Raw genomic sequence first — 10,431 nt, 5'->3', positions numbered from 1 at the left:
TTTTATTTTCTTTCTAACTGTCTGTCAGTGATAAACTTGCTTCAAAGTTAGACGGTCGTATTTTTTTCAAAACGTAAAAACAAAATCGATTATTATTTTAGTAATCAATAAAAATAAATATACAATTCATCTCGTTTAGTTATGCAGTTCAGATAAGATGAGTTATTTTGTTAAAAATTGAATAAAAATATTATTTTAATATAATTATTATTATTATTATTTTAAAGTTTTAAAAAATAAAATTATTTATTATATTTTATGTAGAAGTTTAAAAAACTTATAATGATGAGATTAGGGATGTAAAAAAACCAGTGAACAGGTAAATCGGACCGGACTTGACCGAACTGGTGAGTTTGGTCCGGTACCATTTTTATTTTACTTAAAATCGGACAAAATCGATTCAATTTCGGTTTTTCTTTTCCTAAAAGCAGATAGAACCGAACCGGACCGGTTCATATATATATTATAATTGTTTATATTGTATTTAATTTTTATATATAATATATAATTATATATAAAATAGTTTTGTATTATATGATAAATTACTAATTAATATAATATTAAATTTAAAATCTTATATTATTATAGTCCATTGTATTAATAGTTATATTAATAATATATCACTATATTATATAATATAATATATCACTATAGTCTATAATATAATATATCACTAGTCTATAATACAATTATAATATACATTATAATATACTACAATATATTATCACTATACTATTATATACTATAATATACTATTATATATATATATTATATAATATAGTATATTAAAATCGAAAAATCGGACCAGAACAAAAAGTACCAATTTAGAAAGGGTAACCGGTACAGAATCGATTCTTGAAAATGTAAAACCGGTATATGCCAATTCGGTTTTAAATTTTATCTAAAATTATATTAAACCGAACTAATTACACTTCTAAATGAGATGAGATAGATTTGCATATCTAAACCGAGCCTCAGAATAAAACCTATCAGATACACGCAAAAGGTCTAAAACATCCGTATATGCTTTCTCCTGAGACGTATTCTTTGAGTTGACGTGGCACATATGAGGCCTAAGTTGTCCACCTCAGTTTGATAGCTAGACAAAAACCTTGGTTATAAAATCATTAGTTAATTGAGTTTCTGCTTGCCGGGCTTCCGTATATGATCATCTACGCATTTCTATAAAATTATCTTCTTTTTATAAGCAAGCATGTTATATGGTTTAAATAGTTACAGGAAACAAAATTTAAAAGGATAGAAGGCCTTAAAAATCATTCCAAACTACTAATACAAAGAAAAAAAAAAAAAAAAAGCGACAGGATTTGAAATCAATTACTTGACTTCCACCCATTTCTTGCAAGAAAAAGTTGCCTAAAGAAGTTTTGTTGCAATCAGAAAATTGGAGTGCGATACCAAGACCAAAAGTTGCAATAGATTGTTTTGTGATGCACTTTGTTGATCAGGTTTGGTTGGGTCTCATTTATTTTCACAAAATTTTTCAACTCATCTAATCTAATAATTTCAACTTTCTCAAATTACTATATAAAATAAAATAATAATTCAACTTTTTCAAATTTTAAAATAAAAATAACATTACAAAAATATATTCTATTAATATTTTATTCAATTTTAAACTTTTATCTCATCTCATCTCATCTGCGAAAGCAAACGAGACCTGAAAGAAACTCCTACTTCTTCTTTCTCATGATCTTTGGTTAGAAGAAACAGAAACATAAGAAAGTAACATCCAATAATGGTCTGATACGCTAGCGAACAACCATCAATGGTTGTCGAATCTCATAGAGATCATGCGCCACTGCTGGTGAGAGGATGTTGGTCGGATCTACAAGAGCTATGAGGCAAATGATCCTATTTCTACTAAGCGTGGTGGCGTATGGATGTCATGCATGACTTAGGCTGCGCATGGGACTCACGCGGTACTTGTATGGACAAAAATTTTTCAAAGCCAAAGGATCGACAACTGGAGAGTCTTGTGGCGCAGCACGTAATGTTTGTGGGTGACCAAAAAGTAGTAAATTGGCCAATCTCTGTGCTATTTTCGAAAAACACAAAAACAAAAGTAAAAAAATTCGTTGGACAAAGAAGGAAGGAAGAGCCAAAGCTCCACCCCCACTGAACAATGGTGGAAGGATATTTTAAGAGACAGGTTTTGGACGAGAGGTTTAGACCTCGTTTGGTTACACAGATGAGATGATATGAGATGAAAAATCTGTGAATAGTAGTGAGTTAGTTTGTAAATAGTAATAAAATGATTTGACTTAAGATGTTTTATGGAGTTTTGAGAAATGAGCGAGAAAAAATTGAATAAAAATATGATTAGAATATATTTTAATATAATTTTTATTTTAGAATTTAAAAAAATTAAATTATTTTTTGTGTTTTGTTTGAAAGTTTGATAAAATTATAATGATTAGGTAATGATTAAATAAAAAAATTAAAAATTTGAAATTAAAAAATATTTTTGTTTAAATGTTGAGATGAGATGAGATATGATGAAATGAGTTGAGACTATGAAATGAGTTTAGGCCTATAAAACCAAACGGAGTCTTAGAGGGAGAGAGAATGAGTAAAAGTGATTGATATAAAATTCTATAAAACTATTTGTGTAATAAATATAAACACAGATATATATATATATATATAATTTATTGTAATTAAAATATTATTTTTTATTAAAACATTATTTTTTACTTAAAAAAAAAAAGAAAAAGCAAAACATGTTCCGGATAAAGGAGATCCCTCTTATCGCTGGCCCTTGTTTCAAATGACTATTTGTAACTCGGTTGTTGTTGTTGTTGGTTTTTTTTTATCTTTTATCTTTTTTATTTTTTAATCATAAAGTTTTTAGTAAAACCTCGTTTGAATTAAAACTCACTTCAATTTATTTCATCTCATCATTATAATTTTATCAAATTTTCACATAAAATATAATAAATAATTTAACTTTTTTAAATTTTAAAATAATTTTTTTAAATTCTCACATAAAATATAATAAATAATTTAATTTTTTCAAATTTTAAAATAACTTTTTTAAATTCTCACACAAAATATAATAAGTAATTTAACTTTTATTCTACTATTTACAAATTATCTCAACTCATTTCTGAATTTAAACCACTCAATGTGATATATAAGAAAGAGTAATCTTATTGAGCTCATAATTTATACCTCACTTTATTTTTTTGATGTGCCGTCACAGTACAGTTTCACGAGATTTATTAAAAAAATAAAAATACAAACATAAAAGGATAGAAGAAATGTAAGGTTTTAATCTTTTTTTTTTTTAATATATTTTCAATGCTATTTTTTTTAATATATACATTTTTTTTAATTTTTTAATAAGGCATATGGCACCACATCTAATGATAAAATGAGTGGAATAAATAAGGAATATAATAGCCTTACTCTGCAAGAAGATTTGAAACATCTACGTAGATCCTGTCCCGTCCATCTCAAATTTCATTAAAATAAAAAAAAAAATTATTTGTACAAGTTTTAAATAGATAAATTTTGCATAAATTTTTATAAAAATTCAAACTCATATTGAAAGTATAAAAAAATTATTTTTTATTAATGAAATCCATTTTTTTATAAAGTGTTTGCACAAGACTTGTATTTAATATTAGTCTATTTTAAAAGGAGGATATTTTATGTAAAATAATGTTATTTTTATAAATTATTTTATAAAAAATATCATTCATTTAAAATATAATTATATAAAAGATTGTAAATCATTTTTCAAATCTAAAATATGAATCACAAATCAATAGCTAGCTAGCTAGGTAACTACGTAGCTACCAAGGACATTACAAATAGGTTTCAAAGAATACTTCTAAGGTTCTATTATTAATTGGGTAGCAAAATACCCAAGCTCGTTATTTAGTCTCCAATCTTCCCTTCCCAATGATCACACGTAGAAATATCTTGAACTAGTTGGAGTGCTTTAATTCTCACATAAAAAATGTTATTTTATCAATTCAATTTATTTTTATTTTGATACTTCATGTATTTTAATTTTTTTTTACATGAAGTAGTCGAGTAGCACCGCTCTTCTCACACTTTAGAGCATTCTCATTGGATTAGCTAAAAGTTAAATCCAATGAGAATTTAGCTATTAAGTCATAAAATAGCTCACATTGAAATAGCTCACATGGAATATAGCTACAGTAATATCTAAAATAATTTTTAAATTTGAAAGGAACTATTCATTCATCAAATCTATTTTATATTTTTTTTTTTCTCTCTTTTTAATATTAATTATTTATCTCTCCATTTTAAATGACAATTGAAAAAATATAATTATAATATAATTACTAATTAATATATAATATTATGAATAGTAAAATATGATAAAATAAAATAAATTCATAATTAAAAAAATTAAAAATTTTTCAAAATTATTAATTACTCATTACTATATAATGAATAAATGGATAATCTAATGTAGAGATTTGATGTGAATAGTCAAAGTTAAATTTATCTTATATTATTTTATTGTCATATAATAAAAAAATAACTATTTTAATGTAAAAATTTATGTGAATGTAATAACTAAATATTAAATTTATTTTATATTTATAAAAAATATATTTTAATTTTAACTAATCGAATGAGGATGTTCTGACGTATTGCAGAAAGATGATTGTTCTAAACTTTTCTATTGGTGGCTCAGGCCCACATAGGTAGGCCGAAGAATTTAAGGTTATCGGGTCCCGCACGCATGGGCCATTGCATGCTCATGGTGATGGGGCGGTACTACTACACATACTGTTTAATAACTTCGTAAGAAACGAATCTGGTACTTATATATGAAGTATTGTTTGTCAACATGACAGCTAGCTGGGCCAGACAAATTGAGTCAGCAAATGATCAGACCATTGTTCAATAACTTTTTGAGAAGTAGTACGTCTATAAATTAATTTATAAAAATAAAAGTGCCGCCCCACTCTTATCCTTTTTTTCTTTTCATATATTTTTAATATATTTAAATTTTTTTAAAAAATAAAAAATATACTAATATATTTAAAATCACTTTCTTAATCACTAAGAAAAAAAAAAAATTTGACTAGCGGTCAAGTAGAGCGGTCAAAGTGGGACGGTAGAATAGTTTTTTCCTAAAGATAAACCCACAAAATTTAATATGATATATTAGATTTACTTTACTAAACAAAATATTTACACTCTCTGTTAGGCTGGGCCTAACTCATCTTGAGAGGCCCAATGACTAAAGTATAGCCGATCCACAAGTCAAGTTAAGAAGAATGAGGCCCAAGGCCGACATGGGAAGAGAGTTGGTGTGGAAAGATGGGATGACATCCCTAATAACATGTTCCTGCACATGCACGTAATAGTAGAGCCATGCCGCATTAAAGGGTCAGATATAGGATGTGGACATGTATCCCGACAAGAACCCTGGCCTGTCCCTGACATAACTCACGGAAGGTAGCCGCACTCACTAACTTGCCACTTAGGACACAACCCAAGAAAGCCACGCCACATTAAAGGCAAGGACAAGGTACCCAATATGGAAGACGGGCACATCTGAGATAGAATACGCAGGGGACCATTTCGGTAGGAGGTATAAAAGCCAAATCTCAGTTAGAATTCAACTTATGTTCTCTCATCCCGAGCCCCCCACCTTCCTTGTGTTGCAGGAGACTGAGTCCCGTGATCGATGTGCAAAACACGTCGTCAACATACGTTAGACCTACTAATTTAAAAAAATTGTAATTTTATAATTTAATATACCATATTAAACTATACTAGTTTGTAAGTTTATTTTTGTGATATCTTTTTGTACTAATGTATTTCTCAAAGATTTTTAAATCCAAAAGCCAAATGATATGGTACAAATATTGGACATCAAACCCTAATTAGTTTAATATCCTTGTAGATACTTTCCCGTTTGATTAATAATCACAAACTTTGAATTGCAAAAAAAAAAAAAAAGTACAAACTTTGGTAGTAATAAAAAGTTAAAAACATATGCGATAATCAAAGCTGGAAAAACTGCAATGAGCCAAATTAAAAAAGGTTCGAATTACATGATCAAAAATTCCTCGATCTCGTACCAAACCACTAAGCTATTACGAAATCTGGTCTCCTTTAAACCCATGATGCCCTTAATTACCTGATCTGATATTATTTGTAATGATCTAATAATACAATGTTTAGTGATCAGTAGGCAAAAACATGATCTGGAAGTGAGTGATAGGACTTGCGCTTTGAACATGTAAATATTTCTTGTAAGGGAAAGCTAGCTACTCATGACCCAAAAATTAAAGAAAAGGACAAGAAAGATTGATAAAGTAGGACTGAAGCAAGCGTCATGAAAGAGATCAGAAATTAAAAAAAAGCTCTGTATTCAACCATACAATTGAATGAAGCATGGGGCATTCGGCCATGCATGCATCCAATATTTATTAGGAGTTTCTGATCTAGAGATCATCATAATCAAGCTCGTGGGTCCCAGCTACCAAGATCCATCCATTTGAATAAAACCTACAGTAGTGGTTAGACAGTTGGCCTGATAACTGATGCATGCATGCATGCATGCGTTGCTTTAATATTTGTTTCGCTCTAAAACGCATCTTTTTGCAACCGAAAGTTAGGGCATGGTGGAAGATGACTTTGATTTGACATGCATGTCAAATTCAAATCATACGTATTAAAATATGAAAAAAAGAGAGAATAGATTACAACAATGAATTATTACTATTAAAGATTATATAAAAATAAATTTATAAATTAATATAATTTTATGTAATTTGTTAGATTTATTTTATAATTTAATATATCACATCAAATCAAATTATTTTGTAAATTTATTTTTATATAATATTTTTGTAGCTAAAATATTTTTTTATTATGTAATTCGACTCACAATCTAAGTGAAAATAAATATAGGAAATTTAGCAAAATTAAAAAATTACTATAAATTACTTTTTCTACTAATAATTGCACCCTTTAAACGATTTTGGGATCGATTGTGAGCTCAATCATAAAAAGTTGTTATGAGAACCATAACTCTCGCTTCATATCCTCGATCTAGCATAGGATGGGTTTCTCTTTTCTTCCATTTTTGAGCCTTCCAAAGAAGCGGAGCCTCTGATGATCTCAAACAGTAATAAATTATTTTTATTTGTTGATGATGAAAAGAGAAGTTGTCTCATACTTATCCAAAGTATATATAGCCAGAGGTGTAACCGGTTTAGCTCAATTTAGTTTTGGATAAATTTTGAAACTAAACCGATATACATTGATTTTGAAAATTTATGAACCGATATATATGAACTGATTCATTACTGAAATCGAAATTTTCGATTTTTCTGATTTTGGTCTGATCCGATTTTTCTAGTTTACTATTTACACGTATGACGGTTACTGATCTAATGCTCATTCTCCTGAAAAGTAAGTTTATATTAATAATTACTTAATATATATTAATGTTCATGTTTAAGATTAAAACTTTATGTTAAATTAATTTTATGTTATAAGATTAATATGCATGAATAATAAGATTAAAATCTCATGTTATATTAATTAGATATATATTTAACATATAATATATAAAATAATATAAAAATTAAAACATATATATATATATAGAAATTCTACTTATCATCATCTCTTACACAACGCACAAACATGTAAATAGCATTTCTAGTATATATATACCGGTCCGGTTCAATTCAAACTGGTTTTCAAAATAAAAAAAATTGATATCGAACTGGTTTCGTCTTAAGAATTGGTATCAATCGGTTCAACCGATTTTCCGAGTACTTTTTTTTAACATCCCCTATAATATATAATATATATAGTTATTAAGTGACCTTCAAAATCTGACGGGCAATAAATCTCTAATTTCTTGTTTGAAGAAAGGAGTTTTAGAATTTAAACTGAAACCATTAGATTTTTTGGGAAAAGGGGGAGACTTTGCTGATCAAAGTGGTCACAGACTCGTGACATGAGCGAAAAGAATCGCTAGAGCGATAGTGATGAAAAAAGAAAGATAAACATTATGCTTTCGGAATTGGATAAGCAACTACAACGAATTAATAGCCTTTACATAATCTTATTTTAAATAAGAGATATTTTCATAAAATAATTTGTAAAAGTAATATCGTTTTAGAAAAATATTCTCAATTTAAAATATAGTTATATAAAATTAATGTTATAAAAATTTAAAGGTGCTTGTGTATCATTTATTAAAAATTTATCTTGTTTGGCAATGTACTTATGATTATTGAACAAAAGAGATCTAGCGACTAATAGTAAAATACTTTATTATATTTATCGAATGTATTTATATGATTAATATAACATCAATTATGTTTATAAAATTATATTAATCAATAATCATAATAAGATACGTTGAAGCATCCCGCATATGTTGAAGCCAAATAATTGAAAATAAACCTTTATTTTTAGATCAAACATCAATGTACTATGATTCCGAAAAAAAAAAAACATCAATGTACTAATCCGCATAACACTGACAAGTTATCATTGTGAACATATATGTTGTTTTCAACATTAACACAATGTTATCGCATACATATAATGTTATGGAAATAATTTTTTTTTATATATATATATATATATAGTAATATTATTTGAAATACTTTACACTACACATTATCTACGTGACATAATTTGATTTGTAAGATTCAAATTTTAAAATTTATTTTTTTAAAAAGTTATGATACGTGAATAGTATGTGATGTAATCTGTAAAAGTCTTTCAAATAGAATTATTATTATTATTATTATTATATATATATATATAAAGAAAATATTGTTACCAAATTCGAGACTTTTTAATCTTACGTTTGTTGAAAATTTTGTTTTTTCTTTCACTACCAAAAATATTTAAAAACATAAAAAAATATTTCTTATTTATAATTATCATTGTCAAATGGAAGGTCACTAATTGGATTCATTCAAGTTTTGTTTGAGAGCACAACCATTTTTAAATATTCTGAGAGTACTTTGTTATTATTCATAAATTATTTATTATTATTATTATTTTTATTATATAAAAAATATTTTACTACTATTCAGATCTTTGATATTTTTTATTCTGAGATCGTTTGGAGAGTGAGATAAGATAAAAATTTTATCAATAGTAATAAGACAGTTTATAAATAGTAAGGAGATAGTTTAAATTGAGTATTTTTTAAGTTTTGAAAAGAATAGAATTGTAATTATTAGTTTGAAAAAGTTACAATAATTAATTTGAAAATTTTATATTTGAATTATGTTTGAAAATGAGATGAGATAAAACTAAATGAGATAAAATGAGATGAGATGGGAATTTTAGAATGAAATCTATTTCCAAATAACCTGTAGACAGTCTCGATTTAATTTGATAGAGTAATTTTATGCATCTGTTACTATTTATTATTCACACTTCATACTTCTAATTTTTTTTTATAAAGCGTGATTATGTTTTTTATAACATATGTGAGTAGTTTTATAGAATATGAAATGTGTGTTGGTAAATAGAGAAGAATTTTTTCGAGTTGATATATCCCGCTCTCGCTTGAACGGCTGCTGACGTCACTGCCTCGTAGCAAAAAATGTTTACCAATAATTACACTTTGCGACCGTTTTTTAATTTAAATATTTAGATCACAACAGCACCAGAAAAAGCTGTAGCCTGTAGTACAAGTCCTATGTAAAGTTGGACTTTACCATAGTGCCCCTCCAGGCTCATTGCATAATTTTAGATAAATATTGTTAAAAAAGATTAAAAAATTAAAATATTAGCTCTTATCATGAGAGAAATAGGTTTGATATCAATTTAAGATTATGTCGTAGGATTTATGTCATGTCATGTGAGATGAGATGAATTGATATTAAAATTAAAAATAAAATAAAATATTAATAAAATATAATTTTTTAATATAATTTTTATTTTAAAATTTAAAAAAATTGAATTATTTATTTTATTTTATGCTAGAGTTTGAAAAAATTGTAATAATTAGATGAGATAAATTTAGTTGAGATGAGTTGTAAAAACAAACGAGATCTTAAATTAGGCAATAAAAAATAAAAACATAGAGTTAGATACTTGGAGTAATAATTTAAAAGAATATTTGCAATTTTTTTTTTTAAAAAAAGTTTCAGTCACAAAAACAATGTAAGGAATCGCCTCCAAGATTGATGTATCCAATGAACTAAGAAGTTGGTGCAATTATTAAATTACAATCATAAAGTTGGCCATATGGTCCGAACTTGCTCATAAATTGGTAGATAAATGAACACCCAACAAAATTAATATATTAATGCAGTTTATATATTTATATATATATATATATATATTCATCACTAAAGAAATACTAAAGTTTCATATTATATGGAAGTTGGTTGTAAATCCGATAAGTAATCATTTGATGATATATAC

Source organism: Juglans regia, chromosome 14, assembly GCF_001411555.2.
Source record: "Juglans regia cultivar Chandler chromosome 14, Walnut 2.0, whole genome shotgun sequence".
Lineage (NCBI taxonomy): Eukaryota > Viridiplantae > Streptophyta > Magnoliopsida > Fagales > Juglandaceae > Juglans > Juglans regia.
The sequence above is the reverse complement of the archived record's forward strand: the minus strand, read 5'-3'. Positions refer to the sequence as shown.